General features: G+C 35.9%; 1 protein-coding gene and 1 long non-coding RNA gene across 5 annotated transcripts in view; one reads left to right on the forward strand and one right to left on the reverse strand.

The window, feature by feature from the left end:
• The window catches only part of MACROD2 (mono-ADP ribosylhydrolase 2), a 1,919,130-nt gene that overhangs the window by 1,737,263 nt on the left and 161,904 nt on the right, over positions 1-19,963 (reverse strand). The gene's annotated exons all lie outside the window — the stretch shown is intronic.
• Positions 1,602-6,958, forward strand: LOC130833773 (uncharacterized). The gene is made up of 3 exons (XR_009048546.1): positions 1,602-1,729; positions 5,619-5,774; positions 6,639-6,958. It is a non-coding gene; the product is annotated as an uncharacterized LOC130833773 (long non-coding RNA).

Here is a 19,963-nt window from a genome sequence, read left to right on the forward strand (position 1 = left end):
TAGGGTGCTAAATAACACACCAACCTGCAGCCCTGACCAGAAGTTCCAGACTGAAAAGGACAGAAAACGGGGGGCTCCCCATTTCCAGGAAAAACCCCACCTCTTCCCAGAAAACTAACGGACAGGCCTCCCCTTCATTATCCTCACTCCCCCTATTGTCCTCATCCCTTAAAACCAAATCCTTCTCACCATTAGGGTGAGTTGATTTGTAAATAAGTTCCCACTTCTCCATTCTCTGGCCATCTAATAAAGCTTGTGGTGCTCAAATCTATAGTAGCTTGGGTTTTGTTTTGGGCTGTGTGAACCCGAATGGAAAAAGAACCTTTCCTGACAAGGCAGGGGGCCTATGCCCAGTTAGGGCCCAACTGGGGGTCCATACGACCTAATTCAGTAACAGTATGAGAGCAAGACTGTGTCTAGAATCTTGAATGACAAGGAAGAGATGGCCGGGGAGCTGGGAGGAGCAGCATTCCAAGCATGTAGGCAAAGAATGGCCAACACAAATGCAAGGGAAAGCAAGGCAACAAGGTGTGCCTCCCGGGCAGGTGGCCGTGGGATCTGCCGTCCCATACCTCTGTCTTTAACACTTCTTGACAGCTTTTTTCTTTTTATGTTCCTTTCCCCACTGGTTTCTCCTCTTTATACTTATCAAATAGTCAGAAATAAAGCTCATTTATAACAATAAAATACATGTTTCCCCTTAATAGGCAAATCCTCTCATTTTAAAAAGGTTGAATAATAAGCTCCTTTTTGAAAGAATTTAAGTTAAACTTACGCTCAATCTCACAAAGTAGGGGAGAAAAGATCTTCTGTGTCTATTACCTTTCTCATTGCAGACTGGATATATTTTCATTCACTTTTATGCTCTCGTTACACAAGAGTTGATAAGCAGGTTGGACTTGATAATATTTTCTCACCTGAATTGCAGATCTAATAACCCCAGATAAAGACTATCTCAAGCTTGTTGATATGTTTGCACTGTTCAATTATGTAATAAATAATGACCTTTATTTTTTAACATCATGTAATTCTCTCTAGGCATCAAACCAAGCTTTCTTTTCCACTGCTAAACAGTCCCACCCTTGTTCTGCTTTCAAATCATTTTAGGCTCAGCCAAGAGTTTTACTGCTCAGTCAGGTCCTCCTCTGGTTTCCAACTCTGCATCAGGCACTGGCTGTCTCAGGCCCAGCTGACGTAAGGATGGCTGGTACTTGCCCTGTCCCCCAGTGGAGTTGGTTCTGTACTACTTCTGTTTGCCACCACATTGCCAGCCACAACTTCAGCTTCCTGCTGTAATCTAGGTCATTTTTAACCCCTTGCCACAGTGCCTTTTAGGTATTTGTCATAGCAGTTGGTACTGTCACGACAGTAATTACTAGATCACAATTACCATCCAGCCTATAGCATGTCCTCTGGATGAAGCCTGGTCAGGTCACCCTTATTCATTCACTTAGTCAGCTACTTGAGCTGAACTCCCCTGAGAGTTTTCAAGTCAGGCTTCATCAGGAAGCAATCCCAATCTGGGCAGGACAGGAATATAATCAAAAGCAACTGGAATCAGGGCAGCTACATGTTGCTGTAATAGTTTCTGCCTGGATAAGCAACAACGTGTCATTTATTCTGTCCCTGCTGTGAGCCACTTACCCACCAGCAGACCTAAGTTCTAGGTCTTCAGGAGCAGCCACATCCTACCTAGTTCCTAGGCAAATCATGATGTGCAACAGGAAGGGTAAGTAAGAGCCCATTCCCCAACAGAAGCAGGACTTGGAATCAAGTCAGTCTCTATGGCAGACAGACCTGGGGCTCAGTCCCCCTCTCATACTCACTGAACTCCCTCATTATGTTCTGGAAGAGATCAGTCCCTTTTCACTTGGACCTTCTTCTGATAATGAATTTCCAGCCTGTAAGTTTCTACCCCTAATTTATTTTCCTTCTCAACATATTTCCCTATTACTAGACTGAGGTTCTGATTTGTTTTCTATGCTGGTTGTTCTCCATTTAACCCCTACTGAAATCCATATTCTGCCCTACTATGTGTCCCAGGAGGCTGACCCTTAAGGATTGCATCGTGAAGATTCCTTAGTTGTCTAGCTTCCAGTGAGCCAATGAATGAGGGCTACCAGCACAAGTTGGAGTGTAAGAGAAGAAAAGTGTCAGGGTATTTCCTCTCTACTCCCTCCCAGCTTCAGTGTTGCATCTCTGGCTGCATTTTTCCACAACTACGGCTGTGGCTCTTCCTCAAGAACTCCAGTTCTTACTTGGCTCCTATAACACTATTTTCTCCACTTGATCACTCAGTCCTAGGGGTGTAACACCCTCCTGCTGATACTTATCTCTAGGAGCCACACTTGCCATTATTTTGTACCCTTAATCCTGCCCACGCCTCTGTAAGTAGTCCCTACATTATAGTCTCTTCATTTACTTACTTCTAAAGTTGTGTGTGTGTGTGTGTGTGTGTGTGTGTGTGTATAACATTTCTAAAGTCTTTATTGAATTTGCTACAATATTGCTTCTGTTTTATGTTTTGTTTTTTTGGCCCTGAGGCATGTGGGATCTTAGCTCCTCAACCAGGGATCAAACCCATACCCCCTGCACTGGAAGGCAAAGTCTTAACCACTGGACCGCCAGGGAAGTCCCTATAGTCTATTCATTTAAACTAAATAAGATGAATTGCGTTTCCTTCTGAAGCCCTGACAATATAACACCTGTAGTAGAAATCTTCTGTTATGGTGGGCCTGAATCCACATCCCACCCCACAAATCACTTAGTAAAAGCAGCCTAATTTTCCTTTCAGGTTTGTACTTCCACCCCACAAAACACACATGTTTTAGGGGTAAATTTATTCTATCCCTGACTCTGAGAATGGACCATGAGGCTTATGCCCATGCTCACCAATGTAACCTTAGGTCACAATAAATAAATGGTTAGGGATGGACACATGGCTCAAGGTGGTCCAACTGGACTGAAGTTCAGAGCTTCCATTTGATGGCCAAGAATGATGAGCTTTCTTCTACCTGTCAAGACTGTATTGAGGATATGATATTGGAATGCTTCAAGATGAAGATGCCTGAGGGGTACCGTGCATATGATGATGACTTGAGAAAGGGAAAAGAGAGAAATTCTAAGAAGCAAGGTCCTCAATGACATCATGTGAGCAGCTGGATCAAGTATGTTTGACAGTAACTTCATAGGGTTTTTCCGTTAAATGAGCTAATAATGACCATTTTGGTTTCAGCGACTTTGAGTTGGGTATTCAGCCACTTGCAGAAGCAAGAATTCTAAATGATACAGCACTATCCCAAGTAGTTTTCTAAGTCTACCCCAATCCCCCTGTGAAGGTTAGGGACTTGGTACATACAGAGAGACCCCACCCCCAGAGGTCAGCCAGCAGTCCATCTATATCTTCAAGTGCTTCCTATGAGGAGACCCCCTTCGCCCGCATCATCCATCTGTAGGCCATGCACTACACCACCTCAGACCCCAAAGCTACATATCTGCATGAATCATGAAGGAAGATTGCCAAAGTCCCTGGACAGCTGCCTTGCTGCGCCTGTCCTGGCATCTCTCATATACGGTGGCAAAACCAATGTCTCTTCCCATATCTATCCTACTCACTACAAATAAACCATTATTCCTTGCCAATATATCCTAAGATATGCCAGCCACATGTCCCCTGGGCTGTTACTCCCCTTGTCCTCCCATACTTGCTAATCTCCTCCTCTTGGATGATACTGCTTGCTCATCAGATCCCAAACATACTCTCAATCTGGTGCTCAAATAACTCCCTCCCAAGAAAGGATCCAAAGTATGTACAGCCTACCTTTTCTCACACACCCTACAGCAGATTTACCTGTATAGGGCGTGCTTCTGTCCTAAGCCTATTCCTACACAAAACTCCAGAGTTTACCCTAGGTTCCTCACTCTCAACAACCTATTTTACCAATATGCCAGCATTATATTCTGCTACAAATTTTCCCAAAAACCACGTGGATATATTCATAAATTTATTCATTCCATCAAAATGTTTTCAATGACAACTGTGTACAATATCCTGCAAGGGACTTTAAAGGACTTATATAAAGATAAACAAAATCGAGTCCCAAGAAACTGCCCTCAAGAAACATTTAGACTCATAGAAGAAATAAGAAAAACATAAACATAACTCTAAAAAATGATGTGTGCCATAAGAGAGAATTCCAAGGGACAAGAGATAACTTCTGGCTGGAGATATCAGTAAAAGGAAGTGAGAAAGAAATCGTTAACAATTATAGAATGCCTACTACAGGTCAGATACTCTGAGGGACGCTGTATATAATTTGTCCAGCTCTCACTTGACATACTCAACAGCCTACTCAATATCTACATTTCTCCCTTCACCCAAACTATGCAGAGGCCAGACAGTACTTACCAAGGACTGGGAGACTGGGCTTTACAAAATGGGTACAGTGCAGTCAAGAGTGTATGTGGGGGACTTCCCTGGTGGCTCAGTGGTTGGGGGGTCCGCCTGCAGGTGGGGGGGGCACAGGTTCGATCCCTAGGGCGTGGGGGGGGGGCGTGGTGCACAGATCCCCCATGCCACCGAGAGGCTGGGCCGGAGCACCACAGCAGCTAGGCCTGCGCTCTGGAGCCCGTGGGCCACAGCCGCTGAAGCCCCCATGCTGGGCGGGGGCCTGGAGTCCTTGCTCCGCGGCGGTCAGAGGAGCTGCCACAATGGGCCCCCTGCGCCCTCCCCACCCCCACCCTGCGCAGCGGCGGGTAGTGGCCTACTCTCTCCGCAGCTGGAGAGGGGCCCACGTGGCAGCAGGAACCCAATGCAGCCAAGAAGTGAGTAAATCACTAAATAACTAAATAAATATTATAAAGGGGGAAAAAAGTGTCTACTTGAGGGCAATAGGAGTCAAAAAAAAAAGACAAAAAGAACATGAGTAAAGGGATGAAGGCACAAACACGGGCGCGTACATGAAACGTAAATGTGCACATAAATGTAAACTTAGATGAGGGTGGTATGTGTATAAGTGCAATGTGCCTCTAAAGAGATGAAAAAAAAAAAAACCTGGATAAAATGAGGTTAATTCCTATGGTTTAATTATGAATCCTATTCTTTTATTTAGCAAAGTGGGGCAGTGGGTAAAAATAAACCTATATAACAATGCTAATGGCAGTTTCCTGTCTAAACGGAAGATGACACAAACTAGTATTTTTCAGCAACCCTTTTCAAATGCTCTTTACAATGGCAAACAAATTTGAAGACAAATTGAGGAGTGAAGACTTCATACACATTTCAGTTAGACTTGCTATCCCTCATTAGCATGAAAAATCAAAAGTTCGTTGTACCTACAAAAGCTATTTTCCATAAGTATTCTGAATACTAATTAGGAAATTCGGCCCAAATATTGCATCTTCAAAAATAATTCTGGACACCATGTTAAGAAGGCATAGAGATGTAATAAACATAATCTGCCATTTAAACATTATGTGTCTAGCTTCTAGGGGATTAGTATAAGTATCACAGTTAGAAATGCAGTTACATAAATAAAACAGTGCTGGGGGGGTGAGGGGGTGTGGGGAAGAACAGCAAAATGACAGCTGTAGAGCTAGTTATGCTCTTCATTCTGCAGATGAAGAATTCGAGCCTAAAGAAGCCCAGGGGTGTATCCAGGTCCACATGGCTCATGAGGGTTGAGTCTGAACCAGAATTCAGTCTCCTGATCTCCGTTCATAGTCCTTTCTGCCACATCAAGAGTCTCCCTCTTACAAATGTGTCAGATATTAAGGTACAGTTCTGTGTATGAAATTTCTTAATGCTGCTTAATGGAACACCATTGAGAGAATCTTTATGTAAATGTCTGCGAACCGACAGTCACTGACTGGTTCAATTTCCAGTTAATACAGAGACTTTATTCACTGAACATTAACTGAAATGGTTTTTATGCTAATAGAGTTTGTTTTACCACAGAATTTTCATAAAAGCATCATCAGGCAGTTTAAAATACATGAAGCATTCTTATAATATAAGAATCCCCAAACCTGTTGTAAATGCATGCGAAAGAAGACCTGACATTCAGAATGACATCTGTCCAACCCTGGACTCACATATTTCACTCTCTTCATAGAAGCTGCCTTCTTAAGAAGGCACATTGTCTTCTAGACCCTCCCATAATGTCTGCATTCCAGCATGAGCTTGACCTCAGTCAGCGTCACGCTATCCCATGAAATTCTGTACTATTTTTTTCCTCTAAATATACTTATTTTCTGTATTAACATGGAATTTTAAGCCTCTATAACCTCAAATACTCTAATTGTAACCTCATCTGAGGTGGGTAGATAAATAAAAATAAAAGAAACCTAAAAGCTACTCTAAGTCAATGTTCAAATTACAGACATTTGAACAAATCTCAAACGTTCACAAAAAGTCTTTGTTTAAAGGAACTGTGCAAAAAATTGAAAAAAAATGTACAAATTAATAATAATCAAAAGTTTTAAAAATTAGCAATATTTTTGATAAGGCATGGGATATCTTTATTGAAATAGTACTTTTAAGGTTTAGTGCACTATGTTCAATTATCTCTAAGATCAATTTATCTTCGCCGAGTTTTGGTTTTGTTTAATGTTAGTTTTTCCTTACTTTCACATTTTAGGAATTCTAGCGAAATAACCAAAGCATGAAAACAATCTTGTGTGATAATCTACCATGAAATTTCAATGGAATTACTGAAAATAAAAAATAAAGATGTCAATGTAGCACCACAGCATGAAGCAGCACATGTATGCATTAGTTAAAAAAAAAAAAGACAGAGAGAGAGATGCATTCATTCAATTGAGTTACTGCCACTCTACAACTGAATGAAACAGAAACAGAGTGAAAGATGAATGCCCCCAACAATCCACCACATTAAGCAAAATGGAATGAGAAGCACTTTAATTGGATAAAATTTAAGAGCTGAATTACAAATGCCACATAAATAAACAGCTCTAAATAATGTGTTTTTTTCCAGTTAAATAATGACTTTAATAAAACAGATGAAAATGTAGGCTGTGTTGTTTTTTCTGCCTGTCAGAATCTCATTAGCATTTCAATTTAAATTCTACAAGTGCACTCAAATCTCTCATTTGTACATCTGGCATAACTCAAAACACTGCCTTATTTGTTAAAAAGAAAAAATTTAAGGCAAATGAGCCAATTCACAATATCTTGCAGTGGTATTTTAATGGGTGAAAACAATGTTGTTATTTCAGTGTTGCGTAACAGCAGGGGCCTCCATGTGAAGAAACTGAAAAGATACAGATAACACTTTCGAAGAAAATTTGTTTTCATAAGAAAATCTCAAAAGCATGGAATTAAGTGTTAATGCTATCTTTAAATTATTTCATATACAGAGTTAACATATGAAAAATATTTATTTTCCTTTAGAGTAAGCTTAGAAATGCTATCTAAAGAAACTATGAAACCAAAATTCCAGGTAAATATGACATTACTTCAAAATTCTTTGTAAGAAACATTTCCTAATATATCATCACAAATACCTAAAATTAAAGAGAAAAATGCAGGGAAAAATTCTTAAACTACCCGTGTTTAGCAACGGCTCTAAAACAATAGTGCACATGAGAATCACATAAACTTATTTTAAAATATGTATTCCTAAAGTTAGCCCCAGAAAATCTGATTCTTAGATGTGGAGCACAATGTAGAGTTTTTAACATATATCCCAAGTGATTCAGATGCAAGTAATCTGTGGACCACAATTTGAGAAATACTAACCTAGAGAAAAAAGTTTATTTCCTTTAGACTGATTAAAGTCTTTCACAATCTGGTTTTATTTCACCTTTCAAGCTTACTCTGTAGGATGACCTACCCAATTTGCTCAACTGGATCTCACTGCCACCATCTTGGCTTAGTGCAGAGTACCCCTCTGGATCTGAACCTCCTAAATCCTTTAAATCACATTTGGGCACAGACCAGTTGAAAGTAAGTTCACAGGATATGGAAAATAGATAATAGGTGTTTGTTTTAACTCAGACCTCAGAATCAGAGAGATCCTAAGCATAGTGTTCTGAAGGAGGGAAGGAGCACAAGGAAACAAGGAACAGGTGACACAGAGAGAATATTTATCTAAAGCTAATTGGTCCCCACAAAGTTCACTTGAGTCCATTTATAGAAAGGATTTCACCTTAAAAGGGAATTTGAAAAAATATGTCTTTATGTTACACTTAACAAAACTTTAGTTATAACTGTGATAATTTTTAAAATCAAAGACTAAAACAGCAGCAGTTTTTTGATTTTTCTGAAATTACTTCATTATAGTAAAACATCTGTCAATTTACATTTAATACCTAAAAGATTGTTATAAATACCATCAAATAGAAATATTTGAGAACTTCGTTAGTTTTTTCCAAAGGGTTCCTCTTAATCCCTTTTGAAGCACTATCACATCACAACCCTTGCCAATTTTTCCTGCTTCAACTGTAAACTGTCAAATCCTCATTCATCAGTGGCTTTACAAATTATTCAATAAATTCTCTGACATCATTTACACCAACTTCATGAAATCTGTATCTTTCTCAAAATTTTCTCTTATACAGTCAATTTACATAGCATTCTTTAAGGTCTGACAGAGTCAGTTAAAAAGGACAGAAACATCTACTGCATCTTGCAATCACTAAGAGAATTTGATGTGACAGACAAAGGTAAGATATTTTGCTGGATAAATTGGAGAGAAGACTAATTTTATATATGTCTACTTCCGTAGAAAATGTTGTCACATCATGCTTACTTTAATGCCCCATGGAACCTGGGAAGATGTGGACTATAAATAATAATTAATATTCAATAGGTAACAACCCCTTATTGAAATCCAGAAAAGCGGACAGCATTAAAAACATGTCAGAAGATGGCTAGCAAACTCCACTAGGCTGGGCACCAGGAAGATCAGGAAGAGAGCTATACACCCTGGGGGAGAAAGGCTGGTAAGAACGTAACATTTCAATGTGTGCTGGGCTGACAAGTGAGCTGGGAGACTCTCCCACAGCAAGTGAGCTAAGTCAGGCAGTTATGAGAAAAGTTTCAAAAACACACTCACTGTTGAGAAACTCTAATATGTATATGTTGTAGTATAATGTATACTTACTATGTATGTGCAAAGGAGTTTTACATACATTTTCTCATTTAGTCTTCACAACAGCTCTATGAGGTAAGTAACATTATCATCATTTAGTATTATCATCATTTAAGCTTAAAAAGACTAGTTCATCTAAGCCCTTGACCTAGTAAGTAGCTGAGTTGGAATCTGCACACAGCAATATATCCTCTGAATTATTACACAACAGACCTTTGTATTTTATATTGTTTTAATTTTATTTCTATTTTTAATGTTTTAAACATTAAATAAATATGTATATTATATAGTACATATAGTATATGTTATATTTGTATAAAGATGAACAGACATACCTCGGAGATATTGTGGGTTCAGTTCCAGACCACCACAATAAAACGAATATCGCAATAACTCATCACATGAGTTTTTTGGTTTCCCAGTGCATATGAAATTCTGTTTACATTATACTGTAGTCTATTAAGTGTACAATAGCATTTTGACTAAAGAAGTGTACATACCTGAATTTAAAATATATTATTGCTAAAAAATGCTAAGACCCTTTGACATTTCTTATACGGCCAGTTTAGGGGAGATGAACTCTTAGCTTTTGCTCGTCTGGGAAATTCATCTTCTCCTTCAATTCTGAACGATAACCTTGCTGAGTATAGTATCTTTGGTTATAGGTTCTTTCCTTTCAGCACATTACATCATGCCACTCCATTCTGGCTTGCAAAATTTCTGCTGAAGAATCAGCTGATACCCTTATGAGGGTTCTTTTGTACATGACCCTTATGAGGGTTCTTTTGTACATGACTCTTTTTATGATATTTCTTGGTGTGGGTCCCCTTGGGTTCATCTTGTTTGTGATTCTCTGCACTTCCTGGACCTGGATATCTGTTTCATTTTTCAGGTTAGGGACATTTTCAACCATTATTTAATCCAACATGCTTTCTGCCCCTTTCCCCCTCTCTCTTCTCCTCCTGGGACCCCCTATAATGCCAATATTAGTATGCTTGATGGCATCTCAAAGGTCCCTTAAACTACTATCATTAGTTGTTGGGTTTTTTTTTTTTTACTGTTCTGATAGGGTGATTAGCATTGTTCCATTTTCCAGATCACTTATGCATTCTTCATAACACCAATATATTTGCCTGTCGCCTGCTTTCTTACATTAAGGATAGCACTAATTTTTTGCATTTAAACAATTTTTTCTTTTAATAGTACATACTAGAAATAACTCCAAATAACTTCATAAATATCTTCATTGTTATTTGTTACAGCTGCATAATACAATATTGGGTGAATATAAAATATATTATAGTTTATTCAAACACTCTCCTATCTATAGACATTCAGGTTACCAATATTTTGCAATTACAGATACTACCACAGTAAATAACCTCATAAATGTACATTTACATGTTTTTGGAGGTGTATGATCCATGATAGGTTCTTAGGGGTGAAAATGCTGGGTCAAAGTGTAAATATGTAGTTTTGTTAGGTGTTAGCAAATTTCTAATCAAAGGATTGTATCAGTTTGAATTCCTACTATCAATGCATGAATGTGATGATTTCCCTTCAGCCTCACTGACAGAATTTGTCATTTTTTAAAAATTTTCTGCCATTCTAAAAAGTTAAAAAAAATTTACTGGTTTTAATTTATATTTTACTAATTATGAATGAGTTTGAACATTTTTTCATGTTTATCATATGTTCATATGTTTGGGGTTTTGTGAATTACCCAAGTCTTTTTCCTATTTTTCTGCAGGGCTTTTGGTCCTTTGTCCCTCCATCTTAAAGAGTTCTTTGTGTATTAGGGATATTACCTTTTGTCTGTATAAATATTGTGAATATTTTCTAGCATTTTGTCAACTGTCTTCTGACTTTGTTTATGGTGTTTTGGGCCATACAATTTTTAAAATGTTTTATATAGTCAAATTTATCAATCTTTTCTCTTATTGCCTCTGGATTTTGAGTCAGAGTTAGAAAGCCCTTCCCTACACTAAGGTTAAAGAAGAATGCCTTTACGTTTCCTTTTAGTGTTTTACAGTTTCTTTTTCTATGTTGAGAATCCAAATCCATTATTTGGGGGTATAATGTAAGATATGGTATAAAATAACTTTTTCCAAATGGCTACCCAACTGTCACAGAACAGTTTATAAAAATGTCCATCTTAGTCATTTGAGATACTACATTTATCATACACTAAATTTCCATATGTATTTGGATTTATTTCTGGACATTCTCTTCCATTACCTTGTTCTGTTTCTCTATTCATAGGTAAATACTACAATGTTTTAATTACAGAGTCTATCTAATATTTTAGTATGTTTTAACGTTGGGTAGGGCTAGTTGTCAGTTGTAGTTTTTTCTTTTTCAGTGTTTTTCTGGTTATTGTTATATTTGTTTTTCTGTACAAACTTCAATATCAACTTATATAATTCCATAAAATGGATTGCTGGTACTTTTGTTGGGATTGTATTAAGTTTGTACATTAAAATAGGGAGAACTATTCTTTTCATAAAGGTGACTGTATAAGACCCAGGGAAGTCTTTCTAATTTGTCCAACTCTATTCTTCTGTTTCAGGAATGTTAAAATTTTTTTTCTAGTACAAGTTTCACAACCTCTCATTAAATTTGTTTTCAAGGACTTAATCTTTGTTGCTATTGGAATGGTTATTTCCATAAACAGCAGATAATCAAAACAGATGAATTACCAAAAATCTATTATCATCTGCAGAAAACCAAGTCAGAATTATGATTGCTTTATTTTAGGATAAAAGAGGTAAATGGTGGATGAGAATTGTTTTAAGTTCCTCAGAAACAAGACACCAAAGGACATAACATTTCTGCTTATATTCAAAGAGTTTTAAAATAACGTTTAAAGAGCACTTTACTTTTTAGGGCTTAAAATGGGAAACTCAATACTATAGGAAGGAAGAACGTTAACTGCCACTTAATTTTTTCAAACCATTTGGGTAAAGGAAAGGAATAAGTATCAGAGAAAAGAAACCCCACATAAAAGTTTGTTACTTGATATTACAATATAAAAATTATACATAAAGCATTAGGAAAGTACTTTCATATCTCTTATAAAATTGCCAGATATTAGCAACTTCAGAGAGCACACATTCCATTGTATATACCTGCAAATGTTATCATGAAAGGTCATCACCTTATCTTGCATAAACACATTATCATGTAAAACTAAGTAGTAAAAAAGTCACACACATATAGTTCAAACCTTTTGCCATCTGTTGCATGTGTCTTATGCATTTTAACTGTTCTGGAAACTTGTAGAGGCTCTAGTTTTTAAAAAATGCCTTCTGTTACCACAGGCAACTTCACAATCCTATGATTCATAGTAACCTCTCAGATAAGCATCTTTACTAAACCAGACAGAAAAACAAGTTCAACTTTGATTTGCTCTGTATTCCACATCCCAGGTGCTGGCATTGGAAAATCCATGATCAACCTAAGCTTACAAATATGGTTAACAACTGTTAGTGATATTTACAGAAGACACATCTTCACATCCTCTACTGATCTTGGAAAGATATTTGTATCTGTTTGAAGTTTAGTGTTAATAAGTAATTCACCAAATATTAGGACCACAGAATAAAACCTCATTTGCTTATAAGGCTTTAAGTTGACAATTTCATTCACCAAATGCCCAAACTCTAAAAGACATCTAACAAATGTCTCAAAGTTAATATAATTAAGTTTACAAACATAATATAGAGGAAAGTTTTTAAAATCTCACTCAATATCTATTACACCTTATTTTAGGCACTACTTTAAAAAGTTGTTATAAGTTTTCCAGTAGATATGAATTAGAAAAACCAAGGGATAGTTAGGGAGTTTGGGACTGACACGTACACACTGCTATATACTTAAAATGGATAACCAACAAGGACCTACTGTACAGCACAGGGAACTATGCTCAATATTATACAACAACCTAAACTGGAAGAGAATTTGAAAAAGAATAGATACATGTAAATGTATAACTGAATCACTTTGCTGTGCACCTGGAAACTATCACAACATTGTTAATCAACTATATTCCAATATAAAATAAAAAGTTTAAAAAAAGAAAAGAAAAATCAAACTAAAAGAAAAGTCTTTTGCTAGAGACAAATCACTTGGGTTTTATCACGGCCTATCAGCTTCTAGTGGATGGAAAATTACCCAACTCTAGTCTCCATTAGCCTTTGCCATGGAGTAAGGGAAATGCCAAATCCAGCCACCTCTAGCCTTCCTGTCCCATCTAAGGATGAAAAGAGTAGATGCACTTGTGAAGGTCATAACCCAGAGAAACAGGCTCATATAAAAATGAGACCTAATCATAAGACTATAGAATTCTTCCCTTCCCCCCACACCTTATGACCAAGATCCTATTTAAGAAGGAGTCTTTACGGAAACACAAAGACAACAGGGAATACAAAAAGAAGGACAGAGCAAATTTTAGCATCAGACACCTACAGCTAAAGTAAACAGTAACAAAGCCTAACCCCAATCTAGATAAACAAAAAACCTTACATTAAAGTTCTATTTACCTCATTTCCCTTTACTCAATATATCATGTTTGGGTTTCAAAAAAAAAATTTACAAGACACATTAAAAGGAAAAAAAACACAGTCCAAAGAGACAAAAAAAGTTCAGATGTGTCAGAGACTTCAGAATTCTCAGAACAGAAATTTAAAATAATATGATTAATGTGTTAAGAGCTCTAATAGAAAAAGTGAACAGCATGCAAGAACAGATAGGTAATGAAGCTGAGGTATATATAAATGCTAGGAAATGATTTCTAGGAAATGCTGGAAATGAAAAACACTGTAACAGAAATTTAAAATGCCTTTCATGGGCTCATCAACACACTGAACATGCCTAAGAATCAGAGAAGTAGATGTTAATAGAAACTTCTCAAAAAGCAAAGAAAAAAAATTTTAAACAGAACAGAATATGCAAGAACTGTGGGAAAATTTTAAAAGTTGCAAATATGCATAATGGAGATATCCAGAAGAACAAGAAAGTGAAAGAAAGGGAGAAAGGCAGGGAGACGAAAAAAGAAAGGAAAGAAGAAAACAAAGAAAAATAGTCAAGAAAATAAGGGCTGAAATTTTTCCATAATTAATAACAGAAATTAAACCACACATCCAGGAAACTCAGAGAATAACAAGCAGACTATGTACCAGAAATCTTCACCAAGGCATATAATATTCAAACTGCAGAAAACCAAAGACAAAAAGGGAGAGGAGAAAGAAACTGGGAATACCTATACCATCCATGAAGCGGTATTGTGTTATTTAAAAATGGGCTTTAATTAGAAGTAAGTGTATATTGCAAACCCTTGGGCTTGGTTTGCTAAGAGAAGAGAGGCAATTGAATCATATAAACTGCTCAACTGAAAACAGATAAGGCAAGAAAAGCAGAGAAAGAAATAAAGGAAACAGAACAAGGGCAACAAATAGAAAATAGTTACAAATGTGAATATGTTAAATGAATTGCATCAATAATCACTATAAATATTAATGATCTAAATACACCAGTTAAACAACCCAGACTCTCTTTCAGGGTGGCTGAAAATCCAAGACTCAACCAAATGTTGTCTATAATAAACCAACTTTAAATACAGAAACACCGAAAGATTAAAAGTAAAGAGATGGAGAAAGACATACCATGCTAACAATAATCAAAAGAAAGCTGGAGTAGCCATATTAATTTCACACAAAGCAGACTACAGAACAAGGGAAATTATTAGGTATAAAGAAGGGTATTACATCATTATAAAGGAGTCAATTATTTAAGAAGAAATAACAGTCTTTAATGTATATTCACCTAACAACATAGCATCAATATACATGAGGCAAAATCTGACAGAACTGTGAAGAGAAATAGATAAATCTGCTAGTATAGTTGGAGATTTCAATACCCCTTTGTCAGTAATTGACAGATCTAGCAGGCAGAAAACCAATTAAGAATGTGGCTGAATTGAACAACATCATTAAATCAGCTGAATATAATTGACATTTATATACTGAAATAAACAAAAGCAGAATACATTCTTCTCAAGGATACAGGAAATATTCACCATGACAGACTATGTTCTGTGTCACAAAACACACCTTCAAGTTTTTTAAAGAACAGAAATCATACAAAATATACTGTCAGACTGCAATGGAGTTAAAATATAGCTCAACAGCAGCAGATACCTAGGGAAAAAATCCCAAAATATACAGAGATTAAACAAGAAACTTCTAAATAATACATGAGTCAAGTAAGTCTCCAAAGAAAAAGTAAAATATTTTTAACTAAATGAAAATGTAAATACAACTTATCAAAATTTTTGAGATGTAGCAAAAGCAATGCTTAGAAATAAATTTAATCATTGAATGTATATATTAGAAAAGAAGAATGGCCTAAAATCAATTATTTAAGCTTCCACTTTAGGAAACTGAAAAAAGGAGAGCAAATTAAATTCAAAATAAGCAGAAGAAAAGAAATTTTAACAAATAGATCAAACATAAATAAAATTGAAAACAGGAAATCAATAGAAAAAAAATCAACAGAACCAAAATCTGGATCTGTAAAAAGAAAAACAAAATTGATAAACCACTATTCAACTAACCAGAGAGAGAAAGAAAGACAGAGAGAGAGAGAAAAGAAAGACAGAGCAACAGAGAACACAAATTACTATTTTGAGAAATGAGAGAGGGGCGATCACTACTGATCACATGGGTAATAATAGATTAATAAAAGAGTATTATAGGCACTTCCCTGGTGGTGCAGTAGTTAAAACTCCATGCTCCCAATGCAGGGAGCCAGAGTTTGAGTCCTGGTCAGGGAACTAGATCCCATATGCATGCTGCAACTAAGAGTTCACATGCCACAACTAAGGAGCCTGAGTGCCACAACTAAGGAGCTGGTGAGCCACAACTAAGGAGCCCGCAAGCTGCAACTAAGGAGCCTGAAAGTCACAACTAAGGAGCCTGCCTGCTGCAATTAAGACCCAAAGCAACCAAATAAATATTTCTTAAAATGCAAGAGTATTATGAAAAACTCTATGCCCACAGATCTGATAAGCTAGAACAAATGGAGCAGTTCCTTGAAAAACACATTCTGTAACAACTTATACTGGGAGAAATAATCTGAATAAGCCCATATCTATTAAAGAAATTGAGTCAATCATCAATCACCTATAATAGAAAGCACCAGTCCCAGATGAGTTCACTAGTGAATTCTATCAAAGATTTAAAGGAAAAATGATACCTATTCTCCACAATTCATTCCAGAATTTACAGTCAGAGGGAACACTGCCTAACTCATTCTATGAGGACAGCATTATTTTAATACCAAAACCTGAAAAAGGTATTACTAAAAAAAACTGCAGATTACAAAGGAAAACAACAGACAAATATCTCTCATGAACACGTGAAAATCCTTAACAAAATATTAGCAAAATTAATCCAACAACTTATTCAAAAAATTAAACACCACAATGAAGTTGGATTTATTCAAGTTGTGCAAGGCTGGTTCAACATTTAAAAATCAACTAATTTAATCCATTAGATTAGCATACTAAATAAGTAAAATCACATGATCATATTACTAAAGGCAGAAAAAAAAATTTGACAAAATCCAATACCCATTCATGACAAAAATAAGCAAAAAACAACAACAACAAAAAAAACCCTACAAGTAACATCGTAATTAATGGTGAGAAACTAGACGTTTTCCCACAAAGATTAGGAACAAGACAAGGCTGTCCCATCTCACCAGTCCTATACAACATCATACTGGAAGCCCTAACTAATGCAATAAGATAAGAGAATAAAATTAAAAGTATATTTTTAATTGGGAGGGAAGAAGTAAAATTTTTTTGTTCACAGATGACACAATTTTCTATGTAGAAAACCCAAAAGAATCAACAACAACGAAAATTTTTGGAACTAATAAGCAATTGTAGCAGGGTTATGAGATACAAGGTTAATATATAAAAGTCAATTACTTTATGATATACTAACAATGAACAATTGGAATTTGAAACTTAAAACATCATTTACATTAGCAGAAAAAACTAAAATACTCAGGTATAAATCTAAAAATTATGTACAAGATCTATATGAGGAAAATTTTAAAACTTTGATGAAAGAAATCAAAGAACTAAATAGAGAGATAATCCATGTTTATGAATAGGAGGACTCAACATTGTCAAGATGTTAGTTTTTCCCAACTTCATCTATAGATCTACTGCAATTGCAACAAAAATCTGAGAAAGTTGCTTTATGGATATTAACAAACTAATTGTAAAGTTTATATCAAATGACAAATGACCCAGAATAATTAACACAATACTGAAGAAGAACAAACTCAAAGGACTGATACTACCCAATTTCAAGACATACTATTAAGTTATGGTCATCAAGACAGTGTGCTATTGGAGAAGGAATAGACAAATAAATCAGGGGAACAAAGCAGAGAACACAGAAATACACCACACAAATCTTTGACAAAGGAGCAAGAACAACCCAGTAGAGAGATAATAGTCTTTACAACAATTGGTGCTAGAACAACTAGCCATACAGGTGCAAAACAAACAAACAAACAAAAAATGAATCCACTGATGGGCCCAGTGACAGGGCAAGAATAAAGATGCAGATGTAGAGAACAGACTTGAGCATACGGGGATGGGGGGTGGGGGAAGCTGGGACGAAGTGAGAGAATAGCATTGACATATATACACTACCAAATGTAAAACAGCTAGTGGGAAGTTGCTGCATAACACAGGGAGATAAACTCAATGATGGGTGATGCCTTAGAAGGCTAGGATAGGGATGGTGGGAGGGAGTCGCAGGAGGGAGGGGATATGGGGATATATGTATAAACACAGCTGATTCACTTTGGTGAACCTCAAAGACTGGCACAACAGTGTCAAGCAATTGTAATCCAATAAAGAGCTTTAAAAAAATGAATCTAGATACTTAAATTTACAGAAATTAGCTCAAAATGGGTCATAGACCCAAGTAGAAAAAACAGAACTTTAAAACTCCTAGGAGATAACACAAGAGAAAATCTAGGTAATCTTGGGTTTGATGATGACTTTTTTAAGTAATCAAAACCATGATCAATGATTTTAAAAAATAAGTTGAATTGCATTAAAATTAAAAACTCTGCCCTGCAAAAGATACTGTTCAAAGAATAAAAATGCAAGCCACAGACTAGGATAAAAGGTGTACAAATCAAATCTGATAAAGTAAGTACTGTTATTCAAAATATAGGAAGAACTCTTAAAACTCAACAATAAGAAAACAACTCAATCAAAAAGTGCGCAAATGATCGTCTCCAAGGAAGATATGCAAGTGATACATAACCATTCGAAAAGATGCCCAATATAGTAAGTCATTAGGGAATTGCAAATTAAAACAAATATAAGATATCACTACATATCGAAAAGAATCACAAAGAAACAAAAGGCTGACAATACCAAACGGTAATAAGGATGTGGAGTAACAGGAACTCTCATTCATCACTGAATGAATGAATGAAATGGTACAGCCGCTTTCGAAGAAAGATTGGTAATTTCTTACAAAGTGAAACATAGTCTTATCATATGACCCAGCAATCATATTCCTTGGTATTTACCCAAAGAAGTTTAAAAATTATGGCCAAACAAAACCTGCATACCACCCAAAACTCTCAGAAGAAAAAGCATAAGATGAAAGCTTCATGACACAGACCTCTATAACAAAGAATGAGCCCTAATGTAAAGTATTAAATTTAATTAATAATAATGTATCAATATTTTTAGTTCAGCTTCAACAATTTTAACATATATACCACAGTAATGTAAGATGTTAATAATATGGGAAACTGTATGCAGTGGGGTGTGCTCAAGGGGGTTATATGGGAACTTTATACTTTCTGCTCAATTTTTCTGTAAACTTAAAACTGCTCTGAAAATAGTCTATTAACTTTTTTAAAAAACATCTGTTATTTTATTTTGTCTCATTAGATTGTTCCTTGTACTGCAACTGCTGCAACAACTTAAAAGCTATGTTTGGATTTATCTTAGCATCTCTTCGGCTGATATTTCATTAATTCACTAATTCATTTACTGATTCATTCATTCAGTGTTTGACTATTTACTGTATCTGTAGATTGATGATCATCCACTCATACTTTTAAGCATGTAACTTCTATGTCATTTTACTTCCTTTTAAAAATGCTTTATCATATTATTTTCACAGTTAGAGACTATGAATCATCTGTTGTACAAGCTTAGTATCTTAAATTAATTATAGGGGCTCTCTGATGGGAGCTCCCAGAGTTATTTTTATAGGTTACTATGAGGATAAGTCAGTCTCCAGGATATGTCCAAACTGGATGCACCCAATTTTAATTCATTACTTCTTTCCACTGATGAATTATCCAATCGACTTGCTTTATCAACTAATATGACTGGTTATCATACTATATATACTACATATAGTATACACTGTGCTATATACTAAAGTATACAGCTCCTAAGAGCTGCTCATGGCACACAGGATAATCTTAACAAAGATTTAAATGTTTCTTCCATTAATATTTTTAGATACATGAAAAGAATATTACAAAAGGCATGACTTACTGAAAGCTTAATTATAATCAGAGGATTATGGCACTGGATTGATGTTGTAGCTTCGTAATGAAAAAAATGCTTTAAAATAATAAAGATATAAAATATCATCCCTGCTCTTAAGGACTCTATAAAGGACCTCACAGTTAGTTTGTGAAGAAACATACACATCTGGAAAAAACAGGAAAACTGAAAATAAATAATTCGGTTCAAAAACGTAGAAAATGTCACAACACTGTAAATGATT

Source organism: Hippopotamus amphibius, chromosome 12 (genome assembly GCF_030028045.1).
Source record: "Hippopotamus amphibius kiboko isolate mHipAmp2 chromosome 12, mHipAmp2.hap2, whole genome shotgun sequence".
Lineage (NCBI taxonomy): Eukaryota > Metazoa > Chordata > Mammalia > Artiodactyla > Hippopotamidae > Hippopotamus > Hippopotamus amphibius.